Source organism: Callithrix jacchus, chromosome 8, assembly GCF_049354715.1.
Source record: "Callithrix jacchus isolate 240 chromosome 8, calJac240_pri, whole genome shotgun sequence".
In the NCBI taxonomy this organism is placed as follows: domain Eukaryota; kingdom Metazoa; phylum Chordata; class Mammalia; order Primates; family Cebidae; genus Callithrix; species Callithrix jacchus.
Genome location: NC_133509.1, coordinates 3,106,957 through 3,133,589, shown reverse-complemented (window position 1 = coordinate 3,133,589; position 26,633 = coordinate 3,106,957). Strand labels below are relative to the sequence as shown.

Sequence of the window (26,633 nt, the reverse complement as noted above, 5' to 3'; positions counted from 1 at the left end):
TAACCTACTCCTTCTGACACACTGACTCTGCTTCCAACAGATCCTCGTATCAATGCTTCTCTAAGAAATTTCTTGCATTATACAATGATAAGCAGAACATTAGGCTCATTGTTGCTAATTCCCATGATTTTCTCACATCTTTTTGTATTTCGACTATTTAATTTAGACCATGACCTTACCAGGCAAGGTCAGTGTCTAAGTCTGTTTTTTATGGCACCCAGGGACCAGAAGGCAGATGCCACTTGTTCAGAGAACACTGGTCTGGAATTCTAGACTTGTTTTGTTTGTGTGCCAGGGACATATTCTACTCCAAGGCTCCATCTATGGCATAGAGCCACGTGAAGGCAGAGAGACAGCTTAAGAGAACTGTGCTCTAAAACAGTGGATAATAAATGATTGTTAATTAGCCAGTTCCCCTGACAGCAAGAATTGGAAGAGAAGAAACTAGTCAATGGAACCGCTACCATTCATCAACTAACTGGTGAAAAACAGGGCATTGGAATGAAACAAACATGGACATGCGAGTCAAGGGGTCGATTTCTGTCTCTGATGTGAACTAGCTACGTGAGATACACAAGTCATTACATCTCTCTAGGCCTCAGGTTTTTTTACTTAAAGAGTGGGGTAGGATAAGTTTGCACTAGATGATTTCTTTTAATGTGCCGTGAAACTGATATTCTTATCAGCTCTTTTGCTATCAATCAGACATACCTTTCTGATGGAATGTTAATTTGGACATGGCATGTAGTAAAAAGGATAAGCAGCTAAACATGTAGGAACTTTTGTAATAATGATGATATGGAGTTATAAAAACAAAGTGTAAACATTTAATATGTTTTGAGATATTTACCTGTAAATATGGTAGGCTGAATAGAGCAAATTGAAGTCAGTACATTAAAAATTACCAAGACTCAATTCTATTCAGATGAAGAAAACTCTAAATGCCAATAATTTTTTTTTTACCAAGACTCAACAGCCTATACAATATAGAAACAAAACACATTTTGTATGCTTTGTGTATAGAAAATACATAGCCGTCGTATGGTGACTATTCCATTTTGTTGAAACACATGGAGAAAGCCCAGAAGAGAGCCTTTAATCCCACTTGCGTTCTACTAAGACTGCATGTGTGTGTTTTATGTACTCAATTATTTATGAACACCAGGGTCTCGATCTGTTGTCCAGGCTGGAGTGCAGTGGCGCTCCACAGTCTTGAGCTCTTGGGTTCAAGTAATCCTCCTGCTTCAGCCTTCCAAGTAGTTAGGATTACAGGCGCGCACACACACACGTGCGCGTCAATTTTAAAACATTTTTATAGAGATGGGGTCCCTTATGTTGCCTGGGCTGGTCTTTAACTCTTGTCCTCAAGTCAGCCTCCCACCTCAGTCTCCGAAAGTGATGGGATTACAGGGGTGAGCTACCATGCCTAGCCTGCTAAAAGTTAAATATGGTTCTTGCTACATGAGGATAAAATATGACATGTTCAATTTTCATTGAGCTGTCTCCAGTACTGCTATTTACTGCCCATTCTATGCTCGAGTTTGAAAATAGGTAAAGGCCAGTCTCAACTTCTTTTTGTTTTTTGAGACAGAGTCTTGCTCTTTTGCCAGGCGGTAGGCTGGAGTGCAGTGGTGCAATCTTGGCTTACTGTAATCTCCACCTCCCAGGTTCAAGCAATTCTCCTGCCTCAGCCTCCTGAGCAACTGGGACTACAGGCACATGCCACCATGCCCAGCTAATTTTTATATTTTTTAGTAGAGACGGGGTTTCACCATGTTGGCCAGGATGGTCTCAATCTCTTGACCTCGCGATCCACCCGCCTCAGCCTCCCAAAGTGCCGGGACCACAGCCGCGAGCCACTGTGCCTAGTCCAACTTCTTAATGGGTCATAATCCAAAGTTCATTTGTGAGTAAGGCAAAACTCAACATAAAAATCTTATATACTAATTTATTCTAACTGGATACACAAGTAAATTGAGGTCACAGTGTGTTTGAGTAGAGTATCTGCTCAAGGGATGAATGAGGAATGAAGGATGGAAGGAAAAAATGAAGGAAGAAAAAAAAATCCTAACCTAACATACTGTAACAATAGAGAGTAGGCATGCGGTCATGGTAAAGAACAAAGACTCTAGATGTAAGCTAGCCAGGTTGTTGCTTACCATCAGTAGTACCTAACAGCTCTGTCCCTTAGATGCCTAATCTGTGAAACAAGGACAAGAACAGTTTTACCTCACTGGGTTTTTGTGAGGCTAAAATGTATTAACATCTGAAATGCATGGACCAGTGAAAAACATGGGCTAATTAAATTTTAGTTATTATTTTGAACTAAAATGTATTGATTAGAAAATACATTTGACTATATTATACAGTACTACACTGACTATATATATCTTAAATATCCGTGCTTAAGAAAAAAATCTTAATTAGAAGAGGGAAAAAAGTAGATCTAGGCAAAGAATTTAAAGAAAACTTTAGGACATTTTAAGAGGTTTTAAAATTCTTTATGGCTTTTATTTCATTAAAATTCAATGGCGTCACTCTTCTTAGCATTAATGAATGGGTATCTGGATCCTTTTGCATACATAGCCAAAATCTGTTCACAATTGAAAAAAACAAGAAAGTATGCACCATCCAGAAAAGGTGATAGAGAGAGCTGAGAAGTCAAACATAAAGAACAGTCTAAAATGAATTTTAAGCGAGTTTTAGACTGTGTCATATAAAGGAAACAGGATAGACATGTTTGAATATAATCCTTAACCTGCCTATTCCTTTTTCCCTAAGGTTCAGGCGAAGTAGTTTTAGGGCAGTACCTCGGGTCTCATGGTTCCGAGGTACCAGTTCAAGACAGCTTAGCTGTTGTTTGAAGCTCATGGGGAAAGAGAAGCAGACCATTTTTATTAAGTGAAAAAGAGGGCCAGTGTTAGTGTGTAAACACAGATGTTAAGAAGTTCACTACTTAAATTCCTTCATCTAGGGAAGGCCCTATTCTTAAGATTATGTGCAAAAACCACTGGAAAACAGAGAATGAAAAAAGCCAAACATTTATTTCCTCTATCTGGTGGCTTTTGTTTCATTTTGAAAACTTGCGTTGTATTACTGATAGGACTGGATTTACGTTTGCCATTTTGTTAGATGTCTACTATTTGTCTCATCTGCTCTTTGTTCTTTTTTCTTTCTAAAACTTTTTTTTTTTTTTTTGAGAGGAGTTTCGCTCTTGTTACCCAGGCTGGAGTGCAATGGCGCGATCTCGGCTCACCGCAACCTCCGCCTCCTGGGTTCAGGCAATTCTCCTGCCTCAGCCTCCCGAGTAGCTGGGATTACAGGCGCGCGCCACCACGCCCAGCTAATTTTTTGTATTTTTAGTAGAGACGGGGTTTCACCATGTTGACCAGGATGGTCTCGATCTGTTGACCTCGTGATCCACCCGCCTCGGCCTCCCAAAGTGCTGGGATTACAGGCGTGAGCCACCGCACCCGGCTCTCAAACTTTTATTTTTTTATTTTTCATTTTCTTAAAGAGACAGGGTCTTGTTCTGTCACCCAGTCTGGAGAGCAGTGGGGTGATCATAGCTCCCTGTAACCTTGAACCCTTGGGCTGAGATCCTCCCATCTCAGGTAAGACTACACCTGCCTTGCTTTCTTTGTGGTAGAGACAGAGCCTCGCCCCAGCTTCTTTGTCTCCCTGTACCCCAATTTCTTTTTTGCTTGTAGTAGAGACAAGTCTTGCACCAGCTCGTCTGAAACTCCTGGCCTCAAGCAATTCTCCCACCTCCCAAAGTGTTGGGATCACAGGTATGAGCCACTATGCTCTGCTCTCAGCCTGCTTTTAGACTGAGCATTCCATTTAGTAGCCGCTATTGGTAGATACATTACAGTTTTAAAAAAATTTTTAGTGACTGCCCTCAGTTTACAATATACATCTTTAACTTAACAGTCTACCTTCCAAAATCCTTTCTCCCATCTTTCAAGTTAGTATTGTTATATATTTTATAAAACCCACCATATAATGTACTAATTCTGCTTTAGACAGTTATTTTATAGTGCGATTTAAAAGGATAAAACGTATGTCTTTCATATTTATTTCATTATTACCATTTCTGGAGCTCTCATTTTTTTGTATAGATCCGGGGTTGGCACACTATAACTCAGGACCTGCTTCCTGTTTTTGTAAATAAAGTTTTACTGGAAAACAGCCATGCTCACTTGTTTATGTATTGTTTATAGTTGCTTTTGTGCTACCATAGCAGAGTAGCATAGCAGAGTTGACTAGTTGTGACAGAAATTGTCTGACCCACAAAGCCTAAAACATGTAATATCTGGTACCCTACAAAAAAAGTTTGCTGAGTCCTGGTGTAGATCCAAGTTACTGTCTAGAGTGACATGCCCCCTGCTTGAAGAACTTACTCTAACAGTTATTGCAGCACAAATCTGCTAGGAATGGATTTTCTCATATTTTCATATATCTAAAAGTCTTTATACCTCTTTTTAAAAAAATATTTTCAACAGATAAATAATTCTGAGTTGACAGAGTCTTAAAAATTTTTAATACATTAGATTTAATTATCTTGCTTGCAAAGTTTCTAAGATAAGTCTGCTGCAGTTTATCTTTGTTGCTTTATAAACAATTTTTTTTTCTGCCTCTGGTTATCTTTCAGATTTTCTCTATGCAGCAATCAGAAATGATGAGTTCGTGTCGTTTGTAGGGACATGGATGAATCAGGAGAATCATTCTCAGCAAACTGACACAAGAACAGAAAATGAAATACCGCATATTCTCACTCATAGGTGGGTGATGAAAAATGAGAACACATGGACACAGGGAGGGGAGTACTAAACACGGGTCTATTGGGGGGAAAAGGGGAGGGCCAGCGGGGGGCGGGGAGCTGGGGAGGGATAGCCTGGGGAGAAATGCCAAATGTGGGTAAAGGGGAGAAAGGAAGCAAAACACACTGCCATGTGTGTACCTATGCAACTGTCTTGCATGTTCTGCACATGTACCCCGAAACCTAAAATGCAATAAAAAATAAAAAAAAGATTTTCTCTTTATCTTTGGTTTTCTGCACTTTAAATATGTCTAAAAGCGGGGAGGGGAGTTCTTGTTGTTTCTTAAATCTTGAATCTATGGTTTCATGTCTTTCATTGCTTTTGGGAAATTCTTGGCTATTATCTCTTCAAGTATTTCTTCTACATTATTATCTATCTCTTTCCTTCTGAAACTTTAAACATATGTGTATTATACTGATATTGTCCTGCCGCTCTGTTCTTTTTTCAGTTCTGTTCTCTTTGTGTTTTAGTTTGGATAATTTATACTGGCCTATATTCAACTTCACTAATTTCTTCAGCAACTGGGGTTGTCTATTGATGATCACAAAGGAATTATTTATCTCTAATATGTTCTCCTTTATTACTACCTTTTCAACTTGACTCTTTACTATTTCCATCTATCAGATAAATTCCCCTTTAATTCATACATGCTGTCTATCTTTGCCACTAGATCCTTTAAGTATCTTAGCTAGAGTGACTTTCAAATCTTTATCTGACAGTTTCAACAACAGGGCCATCTTTGAGTCTTGTTTTGTTAACTGTTTTGCCTCTTGACATTATTTGTTTTGTTTCTCTGTTGTTTATGTGCATGTCTTATAATTTTGATAGATGCAAGATATCATGGGTAGAACAGTAGCATATTTAGGCCTGGAAATGGGTATGCTTCTTCCCATATAAGGCCTTTAGAGAAATTCAGACAATCTGATTAGGTGTTTAGCTTGGTGTGGCTGTTGTTATCTAGTGATCACCTGCTTTGCTTAGTGCTTAGCATGTGACTGGGGTACTGTAAAGCTTTTCTGTTAGCATGTCATCCTCAGCTTTCAACAGAGGCTATAAATCTGTGCTTCAGAGTGAGTCTCCCTCCATTCTTTTGCCCCTCCCTCAGTGGTAGACTGCTGTTGCTCAGTATTCATTAGTCTGTGATGGACCTAGTTCTCTGCTGCTTTGGTTTAGCCTCAGTACTTACAGAAGCCGTCTGCCTGGGCCTCTCTGAAGGGTTCAGAAAAGTTAAAAGTTTATAGTTTATCAGGCTATCCCCCCTCACCATAAGAATGAAAGCAGCATTCTTTTTTTCTTTCTTTTTTTTTTTTTTTTTTTTGAGACAGAGTCTCTCTATCGCCAGGGCGGAGTACAGTGGTGCGATCTCAGCTCATTGCTAACTCTGCCTCCTGGGTTCAAACAATTCTCCTGCCTCAGCCTCCCGAGTAGCTGGGACTACATGTGCTCGCCACTACGCCCAGCTAATTTTTGTATTTTTAGTAGAGATGGGGTTTCACCATGTTGGCCAGGATGGTCTTCATCTCTTGGCCTAGTAATCCACCTGCCTCAGGACTCCCAACGTGCTGGGCTTACAGGCATGAGGCACCATGCCTAGCCAAAACCAGAATTCTTTACAGTTTTCCACACCCTAGATAAAAGGTGTAAGTCCTCTGATCATTTTGAATAGCTTCTGTTTCTATGCCTAAAAATTCACTGATTTTTTCTTCTGAAGTGAATAAGGTAAAGGTACAGTTAATCTCATCCAGTGTATTTTTCATTTCAGATACTGCATTTTTCATCTCTCTAGAAATTACATTTAGGGGTCTGGGTGTGGTGGCTCACATATAATCCCAGCAACTCAGGAGAAAAGGCAGGAGGATGGATGGTTTGAGGCCAGGAATTCAAGACCAACCTAAGCAATGTAGTAAGACCCTGTCTCTACCAAAACAAACACACACACACACACACACACACACACACACACACACTCTCTCTCTCTCCCTCTCTCTCTCTCACACACACACACACACACACACACACACACACACTAGCCAGGCATGGTGCATCCTTGTAGTCCTAGCTACTTGGGAGGCTGAAGGAGGAAGACTACTTGATCCAAGAGTTCAAGTTTTCAGTGAGCTATCATTATTCCACCGTACACCCTAGCCTGGATATCGGAGACCCTGACTCCAAAAAAAGGAGAAAAAAGGGAAAAGAGCAAAGAGGAAAGGGAAAACAAAAAAAGGAAAGGGAAAGGAAAAGGGGAGGGGAGCAGAGGGAAGAGGAGGAAAGAAGGAAGGGAGGGAAGGGGAATGGGAGGGAGGGAAGAAAAAGAGGTATATAAATAAATTCTGTTTTTTTCATAGCATATCCCTACATCATATTCATATTTTCCCCTACATTCTTGAGCTATTAAGCATATTTATAAAAGCCATTTTAACATCCTTGCTTGATTACATAAACTCTCTAATTTCTTAGACTCTTGTTTCTACTAATTACTCCTGGTTACAGGGTATATTTTCTTATTCTTTTCATGCCTAGTAATTTTTAACTCAACACCAGACCTTAAAAAGTTTACATTTTTGGGTGCTAGACTTTGCTGTATTCCTTCAAAGAACGTCAGACTTCTCTGGCAAGCAGTTGAGTGACTTGGAATCAGTTTGTTCCTTTTCCAGGTTTTCCTTTAATATTTCTGACAGTAGGTATCTGTTAGTCCCTAGAGTACCCTTTAGTCCAGGTCTAATACCTTTTTGAAGACTACATATGCCCTATTAATTACGAGATCTTTCCACTTTGGTTGGTTGGAGGAAGAATTATTCCCAGCTTTGTGTGAGCCTTCCCTGGTCTCAAGTTGTTTCCTCTCATATGTATACATGCATGTACATATCAGTACTTGGCCAAGGACTTGGAACCAAACTCTGAAGATCTTGAGTTCCCTTGCTTTCTCTGCTCCCTCCTTTTTACGCTATAGATCCTAGTCCGTTTGCTTCTCTGAATTCTGATCTTTGTCTCCTCAATTCACAAAGACTACCAGGTTGTGTTACATTATCTCCTTGTCTTTTTGCTATGGCCCAGAATGTTCTCACAGGCAGTGAGTGAGTGGGGGTAACTGTAAGGCTCACCTTGTTTGTTTTCCTCCTCTCATGGAGTGCCTACTGTCAAATGTCTGAAAAGTAATAATTTAGGACCACTATGAATCTTCCTAAGGTTTTTATACCTCTTAGAAATCCTTCCAAACACCCCCTTTAAAGGAACAAACAAACAAAAGCTTTCTCCTAGTCTTTCTCTAGCAAACCCATTTTTACAGATCAGAAAAGGCTAGAACACAGCGAAACTTGACTTCTGAAAAGAATCAGACTCTCCAGCCAACGCAAACTGCTCAGAGTAGTGCAGAAGGTAAAGATAACCTGAAAGGGCAGATCTGCATTTGTTGCTATGTTACATTTCCAAGTTGCCTAAATTAAATGCATCCTACTCAGCTAGACTTTACCATCACAGATAATGGGTTTGATTAACTCTTGGATAATCTAGAAACTTTCTTAACTACTTCTGTTTTTATGATATTGTAAAGAGGTTCTTTTATTTCCAACATGAGATGTTTTATTTCTAAAATACTTTGAATTCTTCTAAGTCTGCTGACATATCTGAATTTAGAACAAACTGCTCTTAAGAATATGATCTCCTGCACTAACTACACCACAAAGCTATCTCTAAAAGGCTAAAAAGCTGCCAATTTTCCACTTCTTTCTCATCTTTTCAGTTATGAAATACAATGTCCACTTCCTAGTTATCTTCTATTTTCTTTGGCATGTTGTTGACCAGTTCTCGAAATTCAGTATCATGTATTCTGTTGTCTAGGTCTTCAATTCCTGGCCCCAACCTCTCCCCCAAAATACATATACTCTTATGCTACAGATAACCATAGGGCATGAAAAATGTTGGTGAAAACTGCTATTATTAAATTATATTCTTTTAGAGGTTACTGCTTCTTAACGTAGAGGTCTGTCTCTCACTATATAAGTTAAGACATACATTTATTTTGATACTTTTAGATTCAATAATTTAAAAACTCACTGATTTCATTAAAATACTTTGATAAACCAAACCAAGTAACAGTAAAATTTATACTCAAAAATTGTTAAGCACTCCTGGTTCTTTCTCTGAGGGATTCGTATATCCTGGCAACGTAAACATAGATTTAAGACTACACCTACACTCGTCTCACTGAGAAAACTGGTCATGTTGTTAACTACAATGCTTGTAAGTACATTTATGCATTCTGTTGTTGCTGAGACTAGGTCTCATTCTGTCACCAAGGATGCAGTGCAGTGGTACAATTTGGCTCATTGCAGCCTCCACCTCTGGGCTCAAGCTATCCTCTCACCTCTACCTCCTGAACAGCTGGGACCACAGGCAGAGTCCATCACGTCCAGCTAATTTTTGTAATTTTTTGGCTACATCACCCAGGCTAGTCTTGAACTCCTAGAATGACTCTAGTCTTGAAATCCAGAAATGACTTAAGTGATCCACCCACCTCACTCTCCCAAAGTGCTGGGATTACAGTCATGAGCCACTGTGTCTGGCCATTTGAGCATTTTTTTAAAAAACAATTTTTGTAAACTTGAATTTTGTCATTTTTCTTAGACATTCCAAGTTTCCAAGTTCACTCCCACTTAAGGCTGCTGGCTTGGCAGCCCCTCTGTATGAACTGTTCTTTTGTCATAGCATTTAAGTCTCTATTCAAATGTTTTTTCCCCAGATAAGTGTTTTCTGTCTATACTATTTAAAATAACCCCACTCTAACCTTTCTTTTTTTTTTTTTTTTTTTATTATAATGTTTAAAAGAAAAACTGACATAGTGCAGTAGCTCAAACCTGTAATCCCAGAAAGGAAGGCCAAAGTGGGAGGATTGCTTGGGCTCAGGAGTTTGCGACCAACCTGGGCAATATAGCAAAATCGTGCCTTTACAAATAATAAACAATTAGGTGGGCATGGGGACATGCACCTATAGTCTCGGCTATTTGAAGGCTAAGGTCAAAGGATTGTTGAGCCCAGGATTTGGAGGCTGCAATGAGCTATGATCACACCACTGCACTCCAGCCTGGGCAGCAGGTCAATACTTTGTTTAAAAAAAAAAAAAAATCTAGTTTCCCTTACAGAGGTAATAAAACTTGGTCAGTAACCTTTTGTAAAACCATTATAACTCACAATTATAACCTCCTTTCCTATTATGAAGAAAAGGGAACCATTATAACTGCAGAGGTTCTCCTCTGCAGCTACTTTTTGCTAGTACTGGTTTACCCTGGGACAACTAACGAGTTTGAAGCTTTACTCACACAGAGAACAAGACTGTATTAAATATGAAATTTAGGAACTCTGCTTTCTATTGCATTGCCACTCTATCTACATTTTACTATCATTTTCTGTATTTGTAATTTGGTATTATCACACTTGCGGTAACTGAACCCACAACTCCTTTGCATTTTCTGTTCCCTTGACTGTCTCTTTCCATTCACAACTTTATAAAATATGCACAAGAATTTAACTGCATCTTTATAGGTTTTTTATTTTATACTTTCTTTTTCCCCCCCGATCTCACTTAGTGCTTCAGTAATAGTTTCTTTATTTTGGGTAAATAAAAATTTTACACTTTAAAAAAAGTATAAAATGCTTTAAACTATTTCAATGAAAGATTATAGCAGATAAGCAGCATGAATTTTAAAAAAAACAATTTGAGGATCAGAAGGAGTTGTTTAATAGGATGCAGGTTTAGCGTTCCCAACAGATATCTTAAGATTAAGGAAATAAACACAAAGTTAGCTCTAAAGGGTTAGACACTATTATACTGAGGTTAATCAATACCATGCTTGTTGGAATTCAACTTTCTAGTGGTAATAGCTTAATAACTGAACATACAGTTACACTGTCAGTACTGAGAACAGAAGAAGTGATCCAGAAATGACTGCATTTATTTCACTTTCACTTCCTCAACTTTTGGGATTATGTTCAGCCAATATCTATTTAAGGAACTGCTTTGGAAGGCCCTTATGTTTTATGCAAGGAACCGCTATTTTCCCAGATGAATAGAATATCCATTCTCCAGTTCCAAGTTTCCATGACAATAAAAACAAAACATTCATCAGCACCAACTTGGTATTTTATGGCAAATGCAGCTGCAGCTTGTAACAGTTCAATCTTTATCCCAACTCTTTTCTGCCTAACAGAGGCACTATATTTCTCTGAAGCAACTGAATTATTTTTTACAGTGATTTCCCCCACCACAGACCTAAACACTAACAGCACGTTACACCATCTCTAATTATCATCCACTCTTCCCAATTTAATGCCAAATACAATGAAAGGTTCCCGAATGTTGTTAGGAGCACATCTGATTCGTGAACTCTGACAGCTTAGTTGATGTAAGTATTACAGCATCAGAGGAATGTGTAATATTTAAGCTTTCATGATTACAGAGAAGACAGATTTTTGGAAACGAAAGACATTCACAGTAAACAAAAAGCTAAATTAAATTCAGTCAGATTATGGTAAGACAGTGCCCCCTTGTGTCTTGGTATTTCTGCCTTAACTAAAAATCCAGTATTCGTTTCCTTAGAGTTCTATGATACAGATTTGATCATTTTTTCTATCATAGAAATAAATACAACTTGATAACTCTCCTAAAACAAAATCCTAATTTAAAATAATATGAATACACTGGCTATAAAATATCAGTGATTTTTACATGAATACTCTGTAACATGGTGAAAATGTAACAAATTTGTGCGTTTAGTAATTTTATTTTAAATTTCACATTTAATTTACTATTAGTGAGAAATGTTGACAAAATTTTAAGAATGAAAGAAAAATCCTGCTACCACCGGTTACACTGTCCTTTGGTAGTGGTTCTCTTCTGCAGTTACTTGATGCTAGTACGGGTTTATCCTGGGGCAACTAATGAGTTTGAAGCTTTGCTTACACAGAGTACAAGATTGTATTAAATGGAAGAAATTAACATAAAATTTTAAAGGGCATATGTAATAACAGTATGAGTAATACCCTAAGTCACAAATAGCGTTAGAAATAAAACAATCACATAAAAACATTATTCATGTTTTAACCCCACTGAAAGTATAATATTCAGACCAGTGGGAAGGCCATGAAGTCTGCAAAAAGTTAAGAATCTTGGGTACCACACTGGATGATCTGAGCTATAACTTCGATTTTACAAAGATCCTTGAATGATTCTCAAAAGCATTAAAGTTTGAGCAACACTGCTCTAAACGCAAATGCCCTCCTACCCCAACTATCACGTAGCAGGAGCAGAGCAGAGCAAGGAGGAGGGACTAATAGAGCATCTGAGCATAATCTCTTTTAAAGATTAGGTGGATTCAAAGAAAGAAGGAATCAGAAACAGCTTTGGAAAGGCATCCCTGTGTACATAAACTGGAGCCACGTCGGCCTGCTAACCAGTGACTCCTACACCAACCATTTTTCCCTTTTCTATTAGCTGAAATAATTTTTTTAAATGTATATGTAAGATTCTATCATCTGTCATCAATATGGGTGATCAAGAAACTTCAAAATGCAAATAATATAAAAGTTGGAAGTCCATCACTCATTATCAATGATCCCTAGCAAGTATGTTTTTTACATATTTCAAAACTACATTTAATATCTATTTTCTATCTTATTTGACACAACTAATCCCTTGATAATCAAGTTTTATTATTCCCTTCATTTATAAATGAGAATCACTGAGGTCAACTAATTACCCAAGGTTATAAATGTAGTGAAGGTTGAGGATATTGTTAAGATTCCGGTCCTGATTTCAAACCGTAGGTTCTCTGCCCTGTAACACATTACCAATACTAATTAATGTAAATAAGCTTAATTAGATTGCCTTTCTCCCAATATTACCTGAGATCAGCTATACTGCGGCTCTAGTAAACAACTGGAGAAAAAGAGGTAACTATGACCAGAGTACTCTGCAGAATAACTTCAGAGCAGAAGACTAAAGCAGCACGGTAGCCCTGGGCATTCGGAAATGTTCTTACTAAGATGTTTAAATGTTCTTAAACAAGGGATATTCTTATTTTCTTTTGGCTCATCCATACTTTGATTTTCTATAATAAACATTGTATTTAATATAGGAAAAGTATTTTTAAATGCACACAGTAAATGACATATTCCTTATAGACATGCAAAAACCTTTAAAAGAATTCAGGCTTGGGCCGGGCGCGGTGGCTCACGCCTGTAATCCCAGCACTTTGGGAGGCCGAGGCGGGTGCGTCATGAGGTCAAGAGATCGAGACCATCCCGGTCAACATGGTGAAACCCCGTCTCTACTAAAAATACAAAAATTAGCTGGGCGTGGTGGCGCGTGCCTGTAATCCCAGCTACTCGGGAGGCTGAGGCAGGAGAATTGCCTGAACCCAGGAGGCGGAGGTTGAGGTGAGCCGAGATCGCGCCGTTGCTCTCCAGCCTGGGTAACAAGAGCGAAACTCCGTCTCAAAAAAAAAAAAAAAAAAAAAAAAAAAAGAAAAAAATAAAAGTTAAGTCTGCTGGGCATGATGGCTCATGCCTGTAATCCCAGTACTTTGGGAGGTTGAGGCAGGCAGGATCTCTTGAGCTCAGTTCAAGACCAGCTAGGCAACATGGCGAAACCTCATCTCTACAAAAAAATTCAAAAGAAATTAGCTGGGCATGGTGGTGTGTGTCTATGTTCCCAAGCTAACTGGGAGGCTGAGGTGGGAGGATCGCTTGGGCCCAGGAGACAGAGGTTGCAATGAGCTGAGACCCTGCCACCATACTCCAGCCTGGTCTACAGAGTGAGATCCTCTGTCAAAAAGAGAGGGGAGATAAAATGAAGTTATGTCATTTGATGATTTGACTTACCCAATCATTAGTACAAAACAGTCACAAGTATACGAACCTAAGTATAAGAAAACATGGCCTATAAAGTGTAAGAGCTCTAAGTAATTTATGTAATTGAATGCTACCTGTTTACATTAAAAGTATCTACATTAAATGGCAACGTGTCATCAAGTTATTTTCAAGTAAGTCCAGGAATCTGCCCTACTCTGGTCCGGAATGTCAACTTATTTGTATTAAGCATCATCTATTTTTCTTTCTGTCACTCTCATTTCAAGAGCGAATAAATTCCAAAAGATAATCCCTAGTATGTGCCTCAGATCTATTCCCTTCTTTCTGCTTGTAACCACCACCATCTTGGTTCAGACTCCTGCGGATGAAAACATTAGCATTTGGCTCCCAACTGATAGCCCTGCCTCTAGTTTCTCTTTGCTTCCATCTATCCATACAAGAACACCTTCATCATTACATTCCACTGTTTAAAAACTAATAAAAGTTTCCCAGTGCATGTGAAGGTGGGTGAGCATAAGTTATCCTAAAATATTCCACTTTGACATAAGAATTATTTTGTGCTGAAGGCATTTCAGTTTCTGAAATCCTTATCTGCCTAAAAGCAGAGCCTCCTAAAAGAAGTCAATTGTCATAAAAACCCTCCCCCTGGAGAAACTCTAATCTCTCTTCTGAGAGATGGAGGCCAGCACCACACCCAGACGGACACTGTCACAAAGGAGCCTATCTCCAATCTATTATCCTAAAGACCCGTTTACTTCTTCTACAAAACGTCATTTGCTTTCTGTAACTGCCCTTACTTCCTCCTCTCTTTCCTCTATCAACTTAGGTTTACAAACTCAAAATTTTAAACCTCCTTTTGAGTAACTCATCTCGGTACACTCATGTGTCTATGCGACGCATATGCGAATAAACCTCTGCTTGCCTTTCTCTTATTAACCTGTCTACTGTCAGACAAATCTGCAAGGCCCCAGTCAGAAAACCTAAAACCCAGCTTGCAACCTAAAAGATTTTTTTCCTTCTCTCTACATAGAATACAAAATTCATTTAAAAAATATCCTGACATTGAGATCTCCACGTTCAGGTTCAAAACAAGCCATTTCTGTTGCTGTTTTGCCTTAATTTTTAAAATGCTCCAGGCTTACGAACAGTTGTTAGTAAATGAAACTTAACACTTAGTTATTTTGAGAATAAATGGCAGACACAATGCTGTACCACCTATGAATACTTTAGCGTGTGTGTGTTGATGTGTACTGTACAAATAAGTATGAGAGAACCATCAGAATCATCTAATTAACATTTATATAGTACTATCTTCTAATCTTCAGACCCTATTTGAGTTTTGCCAAATGTCTCAATAATGTCCTTTAACAAAAGGACCAAGTTCGGAATCACGTATTTACATTTTTTTTTAAAATGTTGTGGGCATATAATACGTGTGTGTGTGTGTGTGTGTGTGTGTGTGTGTGTGTATACACACAGTATGTATATGTGTGTGTGTGTGTATGTATGTATGTATGTATATGTGTGTGTGTGTGTGTGTATATATATATATATATACCTTGATGGCCAGGCTGGTCTTGAACTCCTGACCTCAGGTGATCCACCCACCTCGGCCTCCCAAAGTGCTAGGATTATAGGCATGAGTAGGTGTATATATTTATGGCATACATAAGATATTTTGATATGGGTAGGCAATGCATTATAATAATATCAGGGTGAATGGGGTATCCATCATCTCAAGCATTTATACTTTGTGTTACAATCAATTCAAATGTACTTTTACTGATTTAAAAACTTACAATTAGACTGTTGACTGCAGCGCTATCAAATGCTCGTCTGATTCATTCTCTAACTTCCTTGACTTTTGCATCCTTGATACTATAGCTTAGAATGTTTCTCAACTTATTTTGTATGATATTTCCTTAAGATTAGACTGGAAAGAGAACCACAGAAGTGATGCTGTGTTCTCAATGTACCCTGTTACATGGCACATGAATCTGAATTATCCCACCATTGATGTTGAATTGATCACTTCATTATGCTGGTGTCTGCCAATGCTCTTCATCTGAAAAGTTACCTTTTCCCACTATAGTTGACAAGCATTTTGTGACAAGGTATTCTGAGACTAGGTAAAAATCCTGTTTCTCACAAAACTTTATTCATCATCAGCACAATTTATTTATGTTATCAGCACAGACTCACAGTTTCCTACTTTATTCAAAGAATTATAAATACATTACTATCACTATTTATTTTGTTGTTTAAAATGTACAGATTTGGCCAGTGCTCCCCTTCAATCTGGCCTTTGTGATCTTCTTTTTTCTTTCTTTCTTTTTTTTTTTTTTAAAGACAGGGTTTCACCATGTTGGTCAGGCTGGTCTTGAACTCCTGACCTCAGGTGATCCGCCCGCCTTGGCCTCCAAAGTGCTTGGATTACAGGCGTGAGCCACCGCGCCTGGCCTGGCCTGGCCTTTGTTACCTTCTAACAATTCATCATCATTCTTTGAGCCTATCCTTACTTTCCAGAAAAACAAGATGCTCCAGGCTCATCTTGTACTCTCTCTGCCTGAGCTCTAGAATCAGTCATTTTTCCCCAAGGAGCCCTGGTTCCTTTTGGTGGAGAACAGTATGCTAAAACCAAGATGTGGACACTAGAGAAGGATACTAATAGTGGGGTTCTACTCCTCCCAGGCTCTCTCAGTGAAGACATCTGAGGGAATATGTGTATACATATATATAAACATATATACACAACACAGTTATACCGTATTTCTATGTCTTACGATAGATAGATAGATAGATAGATAGATAGATAGATAGATAGAACTATGAGTAAATACTGATATAATCAATTCCCATCAAACACCACAGGATTCATTCTGGTTTTGTTCCTTCCCGTATTTGTTAATTCCTTCTCTAATAGTGAGAATGGGCCTTTTAATCTATGCTTACATATTTCATCAATTCCCCTGTATACAACTCACTTCCATTTGCTGCTGCATCCTGCACCCTGCTGTGTGGATACTCTTCTGCACAGAAGCTCTTATCTCACCTCCTCTTCTTTTTGCCGTGATCACTGACTTCAAAGAGAGTGCTGTACAAAACTGAGGACTGTAGCTATATCCTTTCTCCCTTAAGCTATTCAACACCCAAAAAGATTCCTCTGGTTTGTGCTTCTTCTCTTTATGGCATTCAAGCTTGACATATTCTTCAACCAAGAGTTCCAAAACATTTGCCTGGCTTTCCCACAATCTAGCTGATCTTTTCTGTTCCTACCTACCACCAGCAACTGCCCCTCCATGCCCTACCACTACAAATTAAGGGAGATGTGCCTACACCGACTGATTTCTGATACTTGACTACAGAATTATAAGGTCCACATAATTTAAAAGAAAAATTACTTCTTTTCTGAGTTGCAAAATTTTCAACTGTTTCCAGTGAAATAATTGTTATTTTAATTAAAAATAATGGAGAATGGGGAATGGTTAGTTAATGCCTGCTTTCACCACTTCAACTGAAGCATCTTTGCTGTCTTCCCCCGTATCTGAAGAAAATGCAGCAATATCTGGGGCCACAGTGCAAACAATTGAAAACTTGTTCACAGACAGTGACTAAAAAAATAAACACATTTGAAATCACAAGCTTTGATATCAGTGGAGAATAATTCCGGAGAAAAAAGGTGATAGCCTGATTTAAATATCTGAAGGGCTGTCCGTCACAGTTTGGTGTGATTCTTAAAATGTGTTGGGAAAATTCTAGAGATTGATTTTTTTTTTAACGCATCTACCAGAGATATGCAAAGATTAGATAACTACATTATTGGAGATGTTCAAAGCACAGACTGAACGATACTTTGGCAGAGACATATGCAAAATGGCAAAAAAGGGAAGTACTGGACTCGAGGTGAGAGGTCATAACATACTAGTTAAAACCAGATTGCAGAGTAAGAGAGACCAAGATTTGCAATGTAGCAAACCAATTACCTCAGCATCAGTTTCCTCAAATGTAAAATAAAAAATTTATTTATATCTCACAGAATTTGAATTTAACTCATTTATATACACAAAGGCTTAGCCCACTACGTGTCCCAAATAAATACTTAAATAAATGCTATCTGTAATAATGACACGACACTTTGTAATCAGCGAGCCCTACATGATGGAAGGCTTTACTATCAGACCATAGCTCTATGAATGCAGAAACCTTATCAAACTTGTTTCCTTTGTTTCCCCAGCCCTTAGCATAATGCCTGGCACTGAGCACATGACTTATAACTATTTGTTGAATAAAAGGAGATTAAAATATTAAAGGGTAGTTGGATTATGGACCTTTTAAAGTTCCTTCTGATCCCGATAATGTCTTTACGAATCTGACGACTCTAGGTACTTCATAGAAATGGAATTGTACAGTATTCATCTTTTTATGACTGGTTTACTTCACCTAGCATACTCATTCAATTGGGACATCATCAAGATCCACCTATGTTAATAGCATGTGTGAGAATTTCCTTTCTTTAAAGGCTGAATGGTATTTTATTACATGCATGTACCACATTTTGTTTATCCATTCATCCATCAACAAACACTTGGTTGCTTCCATCTTTTGGTTAACTGGGAATAATGCTGATATGAACACAGGTATACAAACATCTCTTTAAGATCTTACTTTCAATTCTTTGGGGTATGTAACCAGAAGTACTAATGCTGGATCATACGGTAATTCTGTTTGATTTTTTTGAGGAATAAACTGTTTTTAATTAAATGGCAAACTGCCTGTCCGATTCCTGTGGGAAAGAGGACTTCTGCTATCTCCAGATGTTAATACTGATGATGACTGAATGATAGGACTGTGAGTGAATGAAGTTTATTGTCTCCTTTTTCAACTTACTGTAGTTTCCAGATCATTAGTACGTAAACAAAAGAAGGAAATCACATACAGAGCTTTTTTGCTACTATTACTTTTTTCTTGTGCCACAGCAAATGCTTAAATATTCCTAGCCCCTAAACATAAGTGCAAGCATACTTTTCCTGTGAGTGCAGGCCACAGCTGTAATGCTCTAACTTTTTTTTTTTTTTTGGTTGAAAGAAGTAAACATTAGAGATTTTTTTAGTTTGCAAATAAAAGTGATTCCTAGGAAGGTGGAAGTTCTCCCTGGTGGTTTACTTAGGCAGGAGCACAGCCCGGTATAATGAGTGATAATATTAATTCTTCTAGGGAAAGTACTAAGATTCACTAAAGTTTGCCTAGTTCAGATCATCTATCTTCTGCTCCCAATTATCCGAATCACTGCTAAGCCCCTTAAACTGTTTAGGGATTGACAGTAACAGGCAGTTGAAATCTAGTCATACGTATTACGATTTCTAAAACATCTATACAATCGGACATTAGGTTTTAGCTTTGGAAATTTAGTGTATGCAATTAATAGCCATAAAATGGATTATAAAACATCATCATTCTTGTGGTACAATGAGGAAGAAATTTTAGAGCACAGGAAATAAGGGGACAGAGATTACAAGATTATAAGAGCAAGAGAAAAGGATAGTGGAGGGGAAAGAGTAGCTGGAAAGAGAGAAGTCAAGGAGGGATGAGGAGGGAGAGAGAAAGTCAGATTGAGACTGACTGAGAGAGAGTAACTTTCTAAAGTATAGACTAATGTGTCTAGGACAGTCTAAATATGATCTTATCTAGAAGGCTTCTCAAGGTCCTTTCTGGAACTGGAATTATGCATAAAGCTTAATTTTAACTCAACTTCTCAACTGAAATAAGTAAATGATCGCAGCTACTGGTTGATATAATCATATATTCGCTTCCTTAAATTTTCTGAAACATTAGTTACAATATTTTAAACCTAAAATTTTGATCATTTAGTAACGGCAAAACTCTCAGTAACTGAAAACATCAACTGGTAGCACACATTTGAAAAAGAAACAACTATAGAATTGCTTTTCATCTATTAGCCCCAATAAACATCGTTAGGTCTCTTTTAGCCCTACCTCTTTCTGCCAGCTGCCTTATTTTAACTGTCTCCAAATGAACTCTTTTGAGAATAAGTCATTTTAAAAACAAACAGCTGCCCTCTTCCTACCACTGGTTGCTAGAATGGCTTATAAAGTGGAATATATTGATTACTCCTCTAAGCTTTACACTTTTCCTATGGTTAGATAGGAAACAGATACAATTATCCGTGAAGCACTTGTCTGGAACAGCCATAGCAGTTGCCCAAATTTCCACCGGAGGCAGTATATTCCCCAAGCAAACCCACATCCCATGACTTCTGAAGGGTTTAAGCCAGGAATAGTCAACAGCGGTAAGAGAAGAAGGCTTTAAGGTAAGGCCCATTCCAAGCGTAGAGAAAGCTTCTTCCAAGATCTGATTTAAATACTGAAACCCAAGCTCAGAGTGTTAAACGAAAAACAGAAATCTTTAGGTAATGCTAAAATGTCATCTTAGACATGAGCATCAAAGTTTAATCTCATGAAATATTCAGCCATCAGTAATGTTAGCAAGCAAAAGTAAAATGGAAAAATTGGAAATTCTTCTCTTTTGCCTGTCTTTGTTCTCTACCAAGGAGAGAACTGGCTTAAAGATGGGCCACTGAAAAGAGAAGAACAAGTAGAACTGGTGGTAATATTCTTTTTTTTTTTTTTTTAGGACAAGTCACACCCTGTCACCCAGCCTGGAATGCAATGGCGCAATCTTGGCTCACTGCAGCCTCCGCCTCCCGGGCTCAAATGAGTCTCCTGCTTCAGCCTCCCAAGTACTGAGATTACAAATACCCACCACCAAGCCCAGCTAATTTTTATATTTTTATAGCACCACTGCACTTCAGCCTGGGTGACACCATGTTGACCAGGCTGGTCTCAAAATCCTGACCTCCTGATCTGCCCACCTCAGCCTCCCAAAGAACTGAGATTACAGGCATGAGCCACGGTACCAGGCCTAATATTCTTTAAGTCTTTCTTATAAGCATAATATCTCAGAATTATAATCTCTGCCAATATAAAAATAAACAAAACATTTGCATATTATTACACTCCCCAAGTGAAACAAATATAGACAGCAATTGCAGAGTCACTGTATTATGGAAGCAATGCCATCACCACCAAATATCAATAAAATGTATTAAATTCTTCAACTATTCCTACATTCTAGGTTAATCCACAAATATTTTTAGAAATAATATTTTAAGCAATTTAGATTAGCAACTTCTAAAATATTTTATTTGAATACCATAGATTTTTTCAATATAATATAAGCCCTTTATACCTGTCAAACTTTTACCTAAATAGTAAAAAAAATTATTTAATTATTCATTAACATATCCTTTGTAAATTACAATATTTAAAATACATGGGGAAAATATGTTTCATTTACAAGCAATGCTGGGTATCACATTAAGAAAACACTGCCAGGAACAGTAGTTACTATCTGTAATTCCAGCATATTGGGAGGACGAGGGAGGCATATCATTTGACCCAGGAGCTCAAGACCAGCCTGGATGACATGGGAAATCCTGTCTCTATAAAAATTAGCTGAGTGTGGTACTCCCAGCTACTCAGGAGGCTTAGGCAGGAGGATCGCTTGAACCTGGGATGCAGAGGCTTCCATTAGGCAAGACAGCACCACTGCACTTCAGCCTGGGTGACAGAGTGAGACCTTGTCTCTAAAAAAAGAAAACATCTATTATAAAATAGAGAAAAAGGGATCTTCAAACCTAAAATACTTATTTTTGATGTCTCTGAAAATTTTACTGTTTCTTTGAGGGGTTCACGTATTTCCTTTACATGTATTAGTGTGAGATAATATACTAGAAACTGATACCTATTTTTCGTACCTTGGAATGTAGAGATAAGAAATACACATTGACCTGTTAAAAGCTGTGACTTAAATCATGGGAATTATTGTTTTTATGTTCAAACATTTAATCCATGGTTATGATAGGCTACTGTGACTTCAAAAGAGGCATAAAGAGAAAACATCTCCCAAGAGCAAAGAAAAAAAAGAAAGCATGGTGTTCCACATGGCCTCCCAGCCTAGTTTCCTTCCTACTTCCAGTGTTTTCTGACACAGCAAAGATGGTTAAAAAGCTTGGCCTCTGACTTCTGTATATGGCCCAGGTACTCAAAATAAACTTGCAAAGATGTTAGCAATTTTTAGTATTTAGAGGGTGCAAGAAATAGCTGTCTTTATCAACTGTGCTCAGAGACAGCACATTACCTAATGTTTCAAGGAGATTGTGGATCAATATTATAGATCAATGATTTTATTTAGACAATTTATAGAATTCTACATAATTTAATTGATGACATAAACTCTATATTCTACCTAAACACAGAGTGGAAGATAAACAAAGATCTAAATTATTTAAAAATAAAGTTAAAATAACCAAGTCGGCTATATTTTAGCATTTCAAGCCCGTTTAATGAAGAAAATATTCCAGATTTTTTTCCCCTCTAACTGAGCTAGAATAGATGTCAGTTCTTAACAACAACGTATTTAAACATTCTGAGTAACTAACCTTGGGCTACAATGATCATTCTGTCAAAGTGGCTTTTAGTTTCCTTATTCCCACCAGATAAATTAAGAGTAACTTTCACAGGGATACATACAAAACCAAGAAGCCTACACTCAGCAACTTTATTACTGCTTAGCGAAATAACACACCTTATCTTCTATACTGTATGTGAAATACTGCAGTTTAGAAAAGACTGGATACTTTTTAAAAAAGGTTTTCTATCTCAAATCTTACAAATCCAACTCGACTCAGAGAGGGCTGTTATTTAATAAGCACCACTAATTTCAAAATTGACACTGCTTGATCATTTATGTCTACAAACCTGAGATATCTGTAAGGTTGATACAGTTTTCTAATCTTGAGAGGAAAATTCATTTTGGATACTACTGTAAAGATAAAAGCAGTATCAGCTTAAATACACCATGCCTTCAATGTGCTAAATATACACAATTAGTCTCTTTCATAGCATTTGACAAAATAAGAAAAAAAAAACTGCACAGAATCCATGTTTTCATTTGAACAATTTTCCCTTCTTTGTTTACTTTTTAATATTTTGATTCTTTTTTAAAAAAGTTCTTTTTCCAATTACAGGAAGGAAATAAAAAGCAATGCAACTCTTTTATGTAAAGTAAATCCATATGGATGTTTGCTGCGTCCCATACTATAAACCTGTGATCCCCAACCAGAATGAGTTATAGTAAAGCTGCAGGCAAAATTGTCTCCATATACCACAATCCATTATCCCTGTCAAGTTAATGTTCCATGTTGAGCCATATGGCACGGGGACACATTCAACAAAGGAAATTCCTTAAACTTGTTATAATCAGCACTTGCAGTCATCCAAAAAACTGACATAAACAGCTTTATTGTGTTTAGTGCATTTCAGTTAATATCCATGACAAAAACAGGAAACAGTACAGGAAAAGGGGGAGGAATGTGGGGGTGCACAGCTATTAAAAAATACACAAGAAAACCCTCAAACTGGGTATTTTATAATTTGATTTTTTCCCTAAGCAAGTGATTTTCAATTACAGTAAGCTCCAACCTCTTGACAATGATCCACTGGGCCAGATTTAAGTTAGAGAGAGAAAAAAATTAATAGCATCAATTTTCCATGGTATGAGCAAATCTAAATCTTGAACTCTTAATCGTATCTGATTCATATAAGGCAGTCCTGGCAAAATAATGAATGATCTGAATTTTCATGTTTGTTTTCTTTCTACAGTTGTCTCATAATTGCTAAAATCTAATGGTGCTTCATTAAAAAACTAAGGCAATTTAAATAAAGTATCTTTATATGCATTAAGTGTAGGTCACAAGTGAATCAAGGCTCCCAGAAGCCTTTGGTACCTGGCACAGCCCTGCACATCAAATTCCAGTCAAGGTACAAGTAGAGCAGAACTTCATTTCAGCCCCCGCAGTGACAACAATAAAACGCTGAGAAAACACACTATCAAATACTGAACTCAGCATCAATTTCTGTTAATTACAGCCTTGTCAGCAACGTGATTATTCAAACAACTCATGCAAATGTTAATGAGGCCTTATTTGCATATTTATTTTTTCCTTTGTTGAAATGTCATTGATTATTACATTCTACTATGATGAATGTGGCTGATGATGTGCTCTGATATGTAATTAGTCATTAGGTGGAATGAATAGATCAATTATGAAAAAGGACTAAGATTAAGAAATATCAAACAAGACCACCCAATATAACTATAGAATCTTTTAAAAAAAAGAACTTAATAAATAATTTCTTGACATTTAAACTGCAACATCAGTAGTTTTCAATAAATAAAACACCACTCTTGTGAGGTTAAATGAAAGCTTAAAAATACATCAGTACTCTGATAATCCAATTATGATCACAAAAACCATCTTTTAAAAAATTGCAAATCACCTCAAGTGGCATGTCAAAACAACAGCAAAAAAGAACAGATTTTGCTTTAAACTTCCACAGATTACAAATATAGAAAGTGTAACTAGTATGACGAGGAGGGAGAAATAGGTAAAAAGAGAAAGGCATGTAATGTCACAGACAGAAGGAGTAGGAACGTAATGAAGGATGACTACCTTTACACAAGGCAAGGCAGGCAAAAACAAACTCCTTCATATCCCAATTTGTTCTTAGAGGAAAAGGATTATTTAGCTTCTGAAACTGTTTGCTGTAACTATTCAGCCAGCACTTGCTATTCACAGATGGAAAAAAAAAAAAAAAAAACACATTACTGCAGACCAGATGGGAACATTCCACATGACCAAACCAATCAATCACCTCGGTGGGGCGCAGGTGCAACACAGCCGTGTAGCAACACACCATTTCACAGTCTATCGGGCACAAACACATGGCCACCAATCAATGGCACCCCGAGGACCTCGGAGGGGGCAGACTCTCTGGAGTCTTACTGGTCCATGCCTGATGACTTCATAATCACACATCATTTCATTCACTAGAGGATACAAACTAGCATTCTAATAACCTTCTCCTGAAAATGGTCATGTTGTGCATATTAATACAGGGCCGTGTGGAGTGAAGCAACTGGCTTTACATGGCAGGCTGGGCGACGCATGCAGGGCTGAAACAACCTGAAGCTGGAAACTTCTTCCTATTTGGAGATGGCTACTCTGTTCAGGCTGAGATCAATGGTAACAGGACTCATTCTGCCACATCAAAGCAGGCATGCAAGGCTCGTATCCTACACAAAACAACTGTTAAACAATGGTATGCTTGACAAGATAAAGGACAAAGGAGGATGAAAGTAAAAATGGCAGTTGGTAACCCTGTATGAAGAATAAAAAGGCTTTGCATCCTTCTAAAATACCCTAACCGAAACTAAATTGCAAATAAAAATCAGGTGACCATGAACAAAATCTAAATGTATAGTTTGGCTTTGTTTTCCTCACATTTTCTTGGTGTTCGTGGGATGACTCTGTATAGTGCACAATTACAAGAGAAGATAAATAGAACAATCTTCAGCAAGCGTTGCTATTATTTTACAAAGGCAGAGCTCCACGCTCTGTTAGGTAGCATCCACCAAGCTCCTGTTAGCACCTTTCACTCAGAGAGGATGTAGATAGGGATATCTTGGATAACTTAGTATTTTTAATAACTTATTCTCTATATGCGCCATATACAGATGACCCGACTTAAAAAGAAAAACCAGGAAAAATAGGTTTCATCTTAAAAAAAGTAAACCAGCAAACTCAAATCCTTGGTGGGATGAAAATAGGCGTATGTGTTCTTAACCAGTAGATTTCTTTGATAATTAAGAGGGCAATTTGGCACCTTACAGGTCCCGAGATTCCATAAGGAACATTACTCATCGGAGCCAGAGACCGTGTGGACACCAGTGTAACACATACAGCTGAATCTGAATCGACCCTCTGACAACCCTGAAAGTTGGCTTGGGTGATTAATTTTTGTTGCCAATATGTTTATTTTCTCTCTCTCAACATCATCTCATCTAGAAAATCTAATTATTTCTCATTTCAGATTTGGATTCCGGATACATAAGTATTTACTCGTAGATATAAATACTACACTTTGCACAAAAGGCTAATAGTGATTATATATCCTACAGTCTAAAAGAAAGTAAGTACACATTTGATGAAAATATGCCCACTATAACAGAGCTTCCCTTTGGGAAAGAGATGTAGTGATTATTCAAAGTATTATTAGTATTATTTTTGATTATTATTGGTTTGTTTGTTTTGCTCTGTCACCCAAGCTGGAGTACAGTGGCACAATTATAGTTCACTACTACCTAGAATTTCTGGGCTAAGGTGGTTCTCTAGCCTCAGCCTCCCAAGTAGCTGGGACTACAGGTACATGCCACCATGCCAGGCTGAACGATATTCTTATTCCACAAAGAGACAGCTGGCAAGATAAACTCACTGGTGGTTTATTATAAGCCATTCACTTTAAAAAAGACACCTAACTTCTTTTGCAAACCGTAAGACTAGAAGAAGATGCAAGACTCAAATCAGAAGACTCAGATTCTACTTAAGGTTTTTACTATTTGTTGCATGGCCTTCGTGAGATCAAATTATACCAAAGACTTCAATTTATTAATCTGTAGAATGATCGCAGAGGACCCTGAAGCTTCTTGTCATTTATGATCTCCCTTTGTGTCCTGACATAATTTTAAAGGCTCTGTCTAGTCATCTTCAGAGTATTATGTAGGGAAGAAGAGATCAAATGTGCCAGTTCCAAAAGTACAGCACCAAAAGCATAATGAGATATACTTATTGTTATAAGCGGTCATTTAAAATTGATGATGAGTGACTGCTCTTATGAGGATACCAAGACAACCATTCCTTTAGTTTATAGAAGTATCAGTAAATAAAAACAATATTGGAGCTGAAGTTTTCTTGCTTTATAGAGTAACACCACCATTTACAAAATGGTGTCATGTTGCCCACCCATCCCC

At 37.8% G+C, this 26,633-nt stretch overlaps 1 protein-coding gene across 16 annotated transcripts in view; it reads right to left on the bottom strand.

The window, feature by feature from the left end:
* Positions 1–26,633, bottom strand: part of TCF12 (transcription factor 12) — a 363,108-nt gene that overhangs the window by 136,435 nt on the left and 200,040 nt on the right. The gene's annotated exons all lie outside the window — the stretch shown is intronic.